This window comes from Ambystoma mexicanum, chromosome 5q, assembly GCF_040938575.1.
Source record: "Ambystoma mexicanum isolate Mex_15411 chromosome 5q, UKY_AmexF1_1, whole genome shotgun sequence".
Classification (NCBI taxonomy): Eukaryota; Metazoa; Chordata; class Amphibia; order Caudata; family Ambystomatidae; genus Ambystoma; species Ambystoma mexicanum.
The window spans coordinates 920,605,641-920,618,265 of NC_090933.1; the positions used below are offsets into that span (position 1 = coordinate 920,605,641).

A 12,625-nucleotide genomic window follows, 5' to 3' on the forward strand; every position below is an offset into this window, starting at 1 on the left:
AACACACTGTTCCTTGAGACTTTAGACTTCGCCCCTCTTTATTGGAATCCCTCCGTCGGGTTCACTCTTGCCACTTCACAATTCCTTTTACTTTCTTCTGATGCGGGATTCACTTCCCTTGCATTTTCAATGGTTTGTCGGTCAAAGACTTTCGACTGTATGGGGATTTTGCTCGACCCCGGTATGCCCACTTTGACCCTTTCCTCTCAGGCTCCCCTATGGCCTTCTGGTATCAGTAGTTTCATTCAACACGTGATCAACTAGAGTCTCTCGAGTGAACACCCATGTGGTACCGGACCACTCTGCAGCTGGCCTTACCTAACAATTTACAGTTCTTTGAACTTACCTCAACGTGCCACTTTGCGAGATTCATTCAACACAGTTCGGTTTCTTTATCGGTTCTCATTCGACTCATCGGCTGTGATGAACCGCTTGGCTTTTTAGTATATCTGGAGTCAAGGCTGGTACCACGGTAGGGAGAAGAAAGAGTAGGTGAATAACAGAGTCACAGAGAGACTGTGAGAGGTAAGGGGCAGAAGCAGGGAGTCCAGAGAAAACAGAACATGCAATGTCTGGAAGGTTTATAATTAATCTTAACCTCTGGCATTGCTCTAGGCAATCCTCTAGACCATTGTTTTTCAGCCTGCCAAGCCATTGCAGCAAGAGGAAAAACCATATGTAAATCAGACTTGGTCCTACTCAAAATGGGCAGTCTAGTTCCAGCCCAGTCCAGCTCACACTGCTTGGTCACAACCCTTCTGCACGAGCCCTCAAGCAACCCCATGCATGTTTTGGCTTTATTTGGTGTTATCAGTGAGGTGCGGTTTACGTCTCTAGGCCCAGCACAGACCCATGTATCGGCATATCAGTCCATGTGGGTTGACTAAAGCAATACAAAAGAGGTGATGGCTGGAAGGTTTAGAAGTAATCTAAACCTCTGGCATTGCTCTGGGCAACCCCCAGATAATTCTTCTTCAGCCTGTCAAGCCACTGCAAAAAGGGGAAAGACCATATGCAAATCAGGCTTGGTCCACCATAAAAGGGGCAGTCCAGCCTGAACTGCTTGGTCACAGCCTTTCTGCATGAGACCACTCAGGACGATAGCTCAGCGGCAACGTGCTCGCCTTTGGAAGCAAGATGACATGGAGCAACACAGGTTCGATCCCCGGGTCCGCGCTTAGGAACCTCTGGGTATTAAGCGCGTTATAAATAACCTATCATATCATATCATATCACAAGCATCCCCAGACTTGTTTCGGCTTCAAAGGGCCTCAGTTTAAGCTGGGTCTTTTGGGCCTCTACGCCCAGAAGGCTTGGGACCCATGTCATACCCATACCCGCCTCCACTCCTTTTGTTTTGCTTAAGTCACCCACAGTAGGATGGGTCTTGAGATGAGTGGGATCCCCATGGGAGTCCATATTCTCTGCCAAATAAGTGTGAATATCTTAGGCAACAGGTAGCCCCCTGGAACAGAGAGCAAAAACACTTCAGGAAGGCAACAAGTTATTTTGTTCCATGGTGTGGTAATGGGACAATGGCCCATTACCACAGTGTGCATGTCGAGGATCATTGCACACGCTGGAGAGAGGGGGAGTAGACAAGCCTGGGCCCGAAGTAGTGGTGCTCTTGGATGGTTCCTGATTTTCTGCAGGTGAGAAGCCATGAGGTATACACGACTGTGAGGCACCAGGAACCTGGGGCTGTAGGCGCAGTCTCGCTGATGGGCTCTGCCCTGGGAGGTTGGAGTCCTGAAGGGAATGTGCATGGGTGGTTATACTTAGATAGCTCATCAAGATACTGCAGGAACAAAACGGAGGCACACCTGCCCCTTCTGCAAGGACTGGTTTCACACTACTTCTAAAAGAGATATTATAGCTTGGTAGCACAAGCGGCTGATGGGTCATTGGACACGCGCTTTATGAAAAGGTGGCTGAACTGAAAGGCAGTCCTGCATCCAGTGTCAGGGACATATACTTTACTTATTTGTCAGTAAAGTGTCCCTTGCTGCATTTCATTTCCAAAAACCTTGCGTTGACATATCTATTTTACAATCAAGGTTAATTGATGGTGTGGAGATGCTTGACTTCAATAGTCTTAACTGCTGAATACTATTACCTTTGGGTGCTCTAGCTGAGGACCACCATTCTGTGAGTTGAATGAAGAGGCATACTAGAGAAGTTACACAAAGAGTTCTGAGGTGTTGCTGTAGGAAAGAACCAGCTCAGTCAGCACTGTCCCTCAATATGTTAACCCCCCACCCCATGTGAGACATCACTCAGGAGAAGCCTCAACCAAAAACTGAACTGATGCAATGTCTGGAATCATTCCAAGAAATGTTGTGGCACACCACACACGATCAAAAAGCTTCAAGGGCGATATCGAAGAGTACCTCACAATTTAAAGTCGACTTACAGCCAATAGGTGCACCAGTAGCTACTAACAAAACAGCGCTTTAAGAACTAGCAAACATTCATGATGCCGTAAATAGGTTTGGGTAGGTGGTAAAAACATTTGAGTTAAAACATGAGGATTAAAAAAAAGAATCAAGACGAGTGAACACAGAAGTAAACAATTTAAGAGAAGGAATCAAATCAAAGATGTAACTGGTTAACTACAAAAGATTGCTTGTCAACATTTGGGCCTAGCTTCAACTCTTGATATCAAATTTGAAAAGGCCCACTGAGTGATGCGACCGAGAGGTGATAATACAAACCGTCCTCGAGACATGGCTTGGAATTCCTACTATATCTGGACTTCGCTGCCTCCTGCCAGTCAAGAACACATCTGCAGGAGTTTACCAAAGAGCTCATTAGTAAACAAATCAGATATAAATAGCTTTTTTTGGGGCTCCAAATCCAGTATGAAAATCAAATGACTGCAGCCACCTCCAGCAATGAAGGATGCCACATCCTAGTTCCTAGCCAACTGAGCTGAATCTGAAAACAACCAGAATAAGAGAGCCTAAACCACACCATTGGAGCTCAACTTCAACAACGTGGGAAAAGGACTGATTGCACCAAAGCACTGCAGTTGAAGAAGCAAGTACCAGAACAAGATGCTGTGTCACGACGATCACATTATTGAAAAAGCTCCCTGAAGAAGCCAATGTCAGGTGATACATGCCACCTACATCTTTTATGGAACATTAAGACATTGGGAACCCTTTCAGTTAGACCTCTTTGATTACAAGACTTTTGTGCTTGAGCAATACAGGTCTTGGTTGCTGAGGATTGAACACATCAGATGATTTATTTTTACTGACTGGGACCTCTAAAGGGTATATGTTTTATTTTATTTTTATTTATTCAGCACTCGATACTGAAAAAAAGATCCTTTTGCCAGTATCCACAGTATCACTGTTTTCCCATGTGTAAAAGTCTCCTGATACCAGAAAAGAGAGGAGAAGACAGCATTTCTCAGGATGTAAACCTTTGTTCTGCTCCTTTATGCTATTTCATTAAAAATCTCCTTTAAAAAGTTGATCAATGCCAATGTCAGGGAAACCCTGTCGCCCAGAGTCTGCATAATCCCCCACTGGTCTGCCGACGATGCTGATGGTTGTTCATTCATGAATTTCCCCAGTATGTTGGTTCTGGTTACTGTCAAGGCCGGGCAAAGCAGTACTAATTGGTGCAGGGTTTCCTTAGAGTTCTTGTACATGCACAGTTGGCATGTCACATCAGACCCAGTCTTTCTTGATCTTACTTGTAGGATTTCACTTTTGGGATATAGGATCAGCCTGCATGGCATGAACTGTTCACGGTAATCCTTGCTTGGGAATTCTGCTAAGTATTTAGTTATTGTGTTAAAGCTACAGCCTTCAAGGCACACCTTTCCGTACAATTTGTACTTGAGTCTTTCCTCCTGCATCATGATCCAGTCTTCTGTCCACAACTTCCTTTTTACCCATGAAGGACTGTTAAGCAGGGTTTCCACTGTTGTTCCTAGGTTGGATAGGATTGAAAAGCAAATAAACTTCCATTCTTGTAGTGTTGTTTCAGTAGTTTCAGTCATGGCTTCCTGCAAGGTTTTAAAGCCCCCGAGTGGATTTGGAAGTATACATTTACAGTATAAGGCGACTTCCAAACTATAGCCGCTTACAAATATGTTAGTCCAAGTTCCATCCTTATGGCTTGAATTTGTGTGCTTCTCGGTAGATCTAACATCGGTTTCCAAAATATCCCTTGCAAGACCGGCCAGACTGCCGACGGTAGTGCATAAAAGGCCTCTGCTCCGTGGGTGAGAATAGGGACCACCTTCATGGGGTAGAATGATATCACTGGTTGAATTGAGATACCACATTAGCTTTTCAGTATGGACCGCGCTTGGGTGGCTAGGTTCTTTGCTTTGCTTTGCAGCGTTGCCTCCCTGGGAGCATCTTTAGAGCTGACGTTCAGGCACACTCCCAGGTAAGTGAATTAGTTCATCTCAATTAACTTTTCTTTATTCAGAAACCAAGAATGTTTGCTACTCTTGTGGTTACACATGGAATCCAGCGTCAAAGCTCTTGACTTTTTTGCATTCATTTTTAGGCCATTTTGCCATTTTGCATATACAGACAGTTGGATGCTTTGCCTAGTCTTGTAAAGCATCCAGCTGTCTGTATATGTTTCATTTATATATTGGATTTAGGTGCCCTTGGTTTCATCAGGTTCATGAGGGAATGGCCCTTACCACAAGCAGCCTTCAAAGACAGGCTGGATGTCGCTGTAAAAACGAAATGTGCTTGAATTTGACTTGGTCTTTTTCGTAGGGGAGGTAGTGAGATAGTGGGAGGGTGAAATGTTATCAATATACTTGGTGGGATTCTTATTCACTTTGGTTTTGTTCTTAAAAAGGGTTGTGATTAGTGTTGCAGCATAGATTCTAAAACGTATCTAGGCTGGATAGGGGAAAATATCTCACCATGTGGGTATGGTTGTCCCTATGAATCATAGGGAATTACAATGTTGGGTAAGGATTTTTTCTTTGACTACACATGGATTTAATTCCCTGCACAAAGAATACAAATTTGGCTGGTCATGTTAAAAGAATGCCAATATAATTTTTCCCTGAGAGAAAATCAGCTTATAGAATGTGATCATAGCATGCGTCAAAACAATCTTATCCACAAATGGTTTAAGCATCAGTGAAAAAGGAAATCGCAGTGGTGCCGTTGGCCTTTCATCAGGATAACCCAATAGAACGTACAGGTGTCAAGAAAGATAGAGGGCAGCATTTGTTTGACAGAGGCTTATTTGAAAGGGGAGTCAAAACTGACCAAGCTATAGTCCCCAAAATCCCACCAAAGAAAATTCTTCCTAGAAGCCTTGTTAGAGTTCTCATACTTTGCAGGCTTTGAGGTATGCCTGCTGCTAGACTTAAGCTGTAGAAAGAGTTAGGAGATTTTGAACAATCTCACAAGACATAAGACTCAATGGCCCTCATTACGACCCTGGCGGAAATCGTGGCGCCAAATGCACCATGGAGCACGGCGGAAAGCTGCCGATAGCGCCATGGGGGTTGGCGGATTTACCGCCCCATTCCGAGGTTGGCGGGGCGGTAAATCCCCATTCCCCATTTTACCCTTCCCCATTCCCATTTTTGCCCCATAGGGTATAATGGGAGTGGGGAAGGCGTTAATTACGCCACCGTAAAATACGGTGGCGTAATTAACAACAAGGTCCCGTAGCGCCATGGATTTCTCCGCCCGGAAAAACCAGGCGGAAAACGCTCCATGGCGCTACGGGAACTCGTAGTGGGGCGGACGGGTCCGCCGCGAATACCGCTGGCGTAAACCCACTCCGCCAGGGTCGTAATGAGGCCCAATGGCATCAATTTGCTGCCAGAAAGACAGCAGGACAACAGCAAGTCTTGTCCCAAAGGGAAGTGAAACTTACCTTCAGATAAAACAAAGCTTATAAGAAAAGTCCAATAAATGCAATAAAATGTTAGCTACCATTTTACAAGATGCAGCGTAGAAAGATTATACAGGAGTTGAAAGATGGAGATGGGCGTCTCGTATCAGATGAAGCATTTAAGTGGTTACTATTTCGCTCATTCTGTAAAGAATTATACAGAGCAGATACACATGTTGATTTAGAGCAAACATGATATCTCTGGGAGGTGGTTATAAACCCCCTAAAATGTGAACAGAGTGCATTTCTGCATGCAGACATGTCGACAGAAGAAAAAGATAGGGCATTCAAAGTGTTAAAAAAAAGAGTAAGGCTTGGAACCAAGTGGCTTAATGGGAGCTCTTTTATAAAGCTTATGCTCATAAATTAGTCCCAACCCTGATGAATATCTACAATTCCTTTAAAGTTAGCAGCTATGTAAAAGGCTCTGTTTCATAAGCCAACGTTTCTGATATTACCAAGTCAGCCAAAGACAACGGTATGGAGTTAATTCAGGCCTATAGCATTAATTAACACAGATGCTAATATATTTGCTAAATTTATGGTGAAACGCCTAGGGCCTCATCACCAGTCCGGAGGTAAATCGGTACTATTACCGCCGGGCACAAATAGCGTTTTTGTGCAATTAGCACCGTATCACGACCTTGCATGCACGTCCCCCTGACACAGATAACGCTATTAGCGCCCAGCGGTAATTGCATTGTAATAAGGGCTACCATAATTTTGACAGCGGTTTGCCGGCTGAAGCACTGTTAGCGGCGGTGGAACTACATCATCCCCAGAACGGAAGCATTGCGGCTGCCTTTTTGAACAACAAACTACATTGAATATGTACACAACCTGGACCCATACGGTCCTGTAAACCTGCAAATATGTCACAGGAGAGGCTACAAGGCCAGGGGACTGAACATCACCTGAGAAAGCCGAAATGTTGTGAGGGGGAGCTTGTGGTCTTCACAGATGAGGTGGCAGCCCACTGTGAGAAGCTTTACGGAAGCAGACAGAGAAAGACCAGTGGCCAGCGGCAGACAGCAATCTGGAACACCATTGCCCAGAAGGTGTCAGCAGTTGCCAGTGTACCCGTGAGGACTGCCACAAGAGGTGGAATGACCTAAGGGCAAGGGTGCAGGACTGCTGTCCCAACACTGCCACTGGCCCTAACCGCCAGGGAGGAGAAATGTAGCACAGTGTTGGACCTCGAGGGAATAGAGAGAGTCGGCAGTGCGGAGGCAGAAGCCAGCAGCCAGCAGGTCAGTGAACGCCCCCCAACAAATGAATGCACAAATGACAACCCAGCAATCGGAGCCCAAGTGGACAGGGCACAAGTCAGCAGACCCCGAAGCTGAGCATGCCGACAGGGCAGTGTGATGGGGTGGCACATCAGCCACCCTCTAAAGCAGCCATGGGGCATGGCACCAACGGCACCCCTGAGCGTCACAGCAGTGGGAAGGGCAGGTAAGTGATCAAAACAAATGCTAGACGGTGGACCCACATGCATCCTCTCAAGGCAAACCATGCCTGTTTGCCCATGTGTGTGGTCACACACTGTACCACTGCAATTGTGTCTTGCATGCCAACACACGTGGGTGAACTATACCTGACAACATTTCCTATGTCCCCCTACAGGCACTCCTACATCGCAAGAAGCCTCGAAGGGGAGGAGGAGGAGGAGGTCACAGGCCCACCAGGGAGTGTCTCTACAAGGCCCTCTAGGTCTGCCACCTCCAACCCAGGAAGGCCCACGCGACCGTCGCCTAGGTGTACAGTCTGCCATGCAACATCTGCAGCCAGCAAGGCCAAGCCTGCCGGTGGCACTGCAGGCCCAGAGTCAACACCAGGAGCCACCAGGAGCAGTGCAGGCCAAGCTGCACCCACACCTGCAGCCGTATGCATGGACACAGAGCCAACACCTGCTGCCAGTGCCACAAAGGGGGACACCAGCACGCCGTCTACACCTGGCCAAGGCCTACACTCCCCAGGAAGCCCTTCTCGCCGCCAGCGCAAGGCAACACCAGAGCCAGAGGAGGACACTCCATCCTATGGCTCACCCGCATTAAGCCCTGGACCAGTGCAGAGACCCCTCCCTGACCACGCAGTCCATCTCGCAATGTGGTGCTGCAAAGGCTGGACGACATGGAGCACAGACAGCGGGAGATGGAGGGCACTGGGCACATTCAGCCTGCCCACCTGAGGCCATCAGGGAGAGCATCTTGGCCACCCACAGGGTTATGCGACAAATGGTGCGGAACCGGGCCAACACCTCCGCCCTGACACTCTATGCACAACGTGTCAGAGAGATGACAGAGGCTGTCTCTGATCTAGTGGAAGCCATTCGGCAGGGCAATGAGTTGCAGCGGCAGCAGAGCCTGGTGACAGGCTCCATCCCGCCCACCTCCACAACACCCATGGAGGAGCTGCAGCAGGGAGGTCCCAGCACCTTCTTCGCGCAGTCACCAGGGGCAGGCAGGAGGGGGAAGAGGCCCGACTGTAAATGACTACTGGACACTGGCCGCCATGAGTGGCCATGCTGGGGAGTTGGTGGTGGGAGGGGGGATAGTGTGCTGGGGAGCTGGTGGTGGGAGGGGGGATAGTGTACAGGGGAGTTGGTGGAGGGAGGGGGGGAAAGTGCGCTAGGGAGTTCGTGGTGTGAGGGGGAAAGGGAGAGGGGAGATAGTGTGCTGGGGAGTTGGTGCTGGGAGGGGGGATAGTGTGCTGGGGAGTTGGTGGTGGGAGGGGGCTGGGGGATAGTGTGCTGGGGAGTTGGTGGTGGGAGGGGGAGGGGGAATTGTTGGGGCACTTAACTCCATAAAAAGCGTACTAATTCTTCAATGCAAGGACATTCATGATTGTGTCTTAGTCGTGTTTATTAATTTGGTGGTGTCAAACGGTGGTGCATGGCTTGTGCCATGTGAAAGTGTCAAAAGAAGTCTATCAGTCCCTGGTGCGCCATTCTCCCATCCCTCGTGGCGTCTTTGGCAATGCGTGCATTTGCCTGAGCCACAGGCACTGCACCCTCATCCTCTGGGGTGGCATGTTCATGCTAGGGTGTGGAGGCACATTTCTCTTCGGGCAGATATTGTGCAACATTGCATACACAAGCACAATTTTGCTGACTTTCTCTGGAGCGTACACCAGGGCTCAACCAATACGGTCGAGGCAGCGGAAGCGTGCCTTCAGGCGGCCAAAGGTGTGCACAATGAACACACAGGTCTGGCTGTGAGTGTGGCTGTAGGCATTCTCTTCAGGTGTTTGTGGCTCACGCGCAGGGGTCATTAGCCAGGGCAACTGCAGGTATTCGGAGTCACCTGCATGGGTGGAGGCACAGGCATTAGTCACAGTCTAAGTTGCATGCAGTTGGGCCTTCATTTCACGGCATGTGTCTATTCTATGTCTGTGCATGCAGTGTCACTCGTGCCATGCATTGTTTGTGCTTCAATTGCACCCTGTTCCCTTGCAGCATATGTTACATACGGTGTCTGTCGGTGACATGTGCTGCGGATATGGTGGCTGTGTCTTCACACCGTGCATGTGGCGTGCTGGGTTCCCACTGGACCCCCCCTTGGCATCTGGTGGCCGTGGGCGAGCATTGTGGGCTGGCCGCATATGGGTGCATGGCTGTGGCACTGGCAGGGATGTAGTTCTGTGTGGAAATGTGGCCATTTATCTGCTTTGCTTTGGTGGAGGAATGTTGCATTGTGGTACCTGTAGTCATGTTGGCGTGTTTGATTGATACTGTATGTGCACTACTGCTTCTCTGTGCAAGTAAGTCTGACCTATGCATGCTCCTGGGTCTGTACTGTGACGTTGCTGCGTGAGTTGGTAAAGTGTGGATTTACACTTGCGTGTCATGCCATCCTTTGTGTGGTTATTCGCACTAACCCGCCCCCCTCTGGGCAAGTGACCCACAGAACATGTGTGCTAGATTTCCTACTCACCCACTATCCAGGTCCAGTGTCCTCTGTGCCTGTCCATGAATCCTGGCAGTGTGCTGATCCGTAGGACCATTACATCGTGGGTGGAAACCAGGGTAGCGGGCAAAGTAGTGGATGAGGAGGAGGTTGGGGTCGCAGGTCACCTGCACATTTAGGGAGTGGTAATGCTTGCGGTTTCGGGTACACTGCTTTGTGGACCTGGGGGGGCCACCAGCGCAACATGGGTACAGTCCAAGGCAGCTATCACCTTTGGTGTTTGGGCAACAGCATTGAACTCTGCCTTCATGGCATTGACCTGTGCTGGGGAGGTGGGCAGTGTGATGTGGCATTGCACTTCCCGCAGGAGGGTGTCAAGCACCTGGGCCAGCATTGCACAGAACGTGAGCTGTGCCATGCCGTGCATCACGGCCACGGAGTGCTGGAAGGTGCTAGTTCCAAGGAATTGTAGGACAGACACTATTTTCAGCAGTGGGAGCACAGCTGTCCGCTCCCTATGTCGTCCTGTATTGTGCTGAGCAGCTCTGTTATGGTCTCCCTGTTGAGGCGGTACAGGGTGACCAACAGGCTGGCAGTGAGTGTCCAAGGTGAGGACCAAACCCTGGTGATTGGGGCACGCCTTGCTTGGGCTCTCCTCCTCCTCCTCCTCCTGCCCACCGCCCCCTGTGCTCCCTGTGCCCCGTCCTGGTTGTCCAGCCTTTCTACTTCCAAGCGCAGCATGTGCAGCTGCCTGTCCCAGCTCACAGTGGCTAGTGGTAGTATGGTGTTGGAAACAGTGTTTGGGGTATAAGTGTGCCTTATGTAGCCCTTTGGGATGTATTGGGATCACCTGTGGCTTCATTTCAGGCACCTGTGTTCATTTACCTCCAGCTGGATGCTGGAGGTAATTGCACTGTGTTTTTGGCGGTATTAGCGCAGGTTTTGGGCGCTAATAACGTCAGACACTGACTTGTGATGCAGCTGTGTTTGCACCTCGTGTGACCGGCTGTAACAGAGCCAAATGTAATTGCGCCGGCTGATTTTACAGTCGACAGTATTTGCAGCTTGTGATCCGCCAGAGTGGTATTATGGGCACTAATTCCGTTACTGCCACTTTTAAAGGTTACCGCCGGACTCGTGATGAGACCCTAGACCTAGAGCGTTAATGTGCCAACTTGGAAAAAACGATGAGTCAGGACTGATCTGATGTTGGCAGACTTGACAATGTGGGAAAAATATTCCATTAATAGACAATATATCAGCAACACGCTCACCTGCTATAATGATCTCCTGTGAAACTGAGAAAGTGTTCAACTGAGTACATTGGTTGTTGTGTACGGAACCGTTTTTTAAAAATAATTGTTGTTTCAGTTAAATAAACCTTATAACACATAATAAGCATATATACATTTTAAAATATAAAAAACAGCAATTTAATTAAATTAATTACAATACATTAATTATAAAAAGGAACATGACATATGTAAGAACTAAAACTAGTAATATATAAAACACCCATATAAGAAATTGATCAATTTACTTTCCACCTATACATTTATTTTCAATACTACATCATGATAATAAAAAACATAAAAATCATTCATACAACATATTAGACTGCAAAAGTTTAATATCATCGATTTCCCTGAATAAATACTTGCCCAAACATGATCATAGGTTGGATTAGTAAATTCATATCTCAACCGTCCATAACCTTTTTCATAGATTTCCTCCAATTTTGGGTAATGATGTAAGTAAGTGTCTGGGGGTGTCAACTGTTTGATTGCATAATCAACATGTTCTAGATTCATACGGTGGACCCACCGAGGCACCAGTTGGAGAGAGCGTACTAAGCAATTCCAAACGTAAAAACAATACAAATCTTCTGACTGTGGGGTCAATGAGTTTGACAAGGTAATGACATGGAGAATATACCAGGAATCCTTGTCGCACAGATGATCCACATTTTTTAAATGCCCCCAAGTAAGAGACATTTGCATTAAAATCCCAAGTGGCGGCAGTTTCTTTTAGTTTCTTTTCCAACACCCCAAGGGGATTGTTAGCAATAAATTGGAAGCATATCTCTACAAAGAACAGGCGTACATCCTCCACCCACTCCTTTAGGGGATTGTGTGACCCTACTTCCACCAATAAATTAGTAAAGGCAGCGAATAGAGAGTCCCTGTCATCCTTCTTATCAAGTGCACAAAGAAAAAAAATTCCCATTTTTATTCTCAAGTGGGTGTCTAGAGATAGTAATCCCCATTTACAATTTATAGCTTCAGTTGGATTATTTCTAGGTAGCCCAATCGTTCTTCTCCACAATCTCCCTTCCAGCCTCTCTACCCAATGGGCCTCATTACACGGTAGGCGGTAACCATGGCGCTATTAGCGCCATGGCTACCCCCTTACCGCATTCCGGGTCCATGTTCCTGGAACAGGGACTTACCGGGTCATTCCGACCCTGGAGGACCCGGTAAGTCCCCATTCCGGGAACCATTCCCCATTCCCATTTGAGCCCCCATAAGGCTCAATGGGAATGGGGAATGAGCTAATAATGGTACCGCAATTTGCAGTACTGTTATTAGCTCTAAAGTCCCTTAGCAGGTCCCTTCCCTAACGCCTGGTAAAACCAGGCGTTAGGGGAGGGACCCGCTAAGGGACCTCGTAGTAGGGCGGTAAGGCATTACCGGCACTGGTGCCCTTACCGGTGCCGGTAATCCCTTACTGCCTACCGTGTAAAGAGGCCCACTGTCTTTCTGTGTTTGTAGATATCTCCAGTCCATAGAGAAGACAGGGCATGATACATGTTTTAAAGA

General features: G+C 47.8%; 1 protein-coding gene across 1 annotated transcript in view; it reads right to left on the reverse strand.

Annotated features, from left to right (window-relative positions):
* Positions 1 to 12,625, reverse strand: part of RGS22 (regulator of G protein signaling 22) — a 1,706,064-nt gene that overhangs the window by 915,354 nt on the left and 778,085 nt on the right. The window lies entirely within an intron of this gene.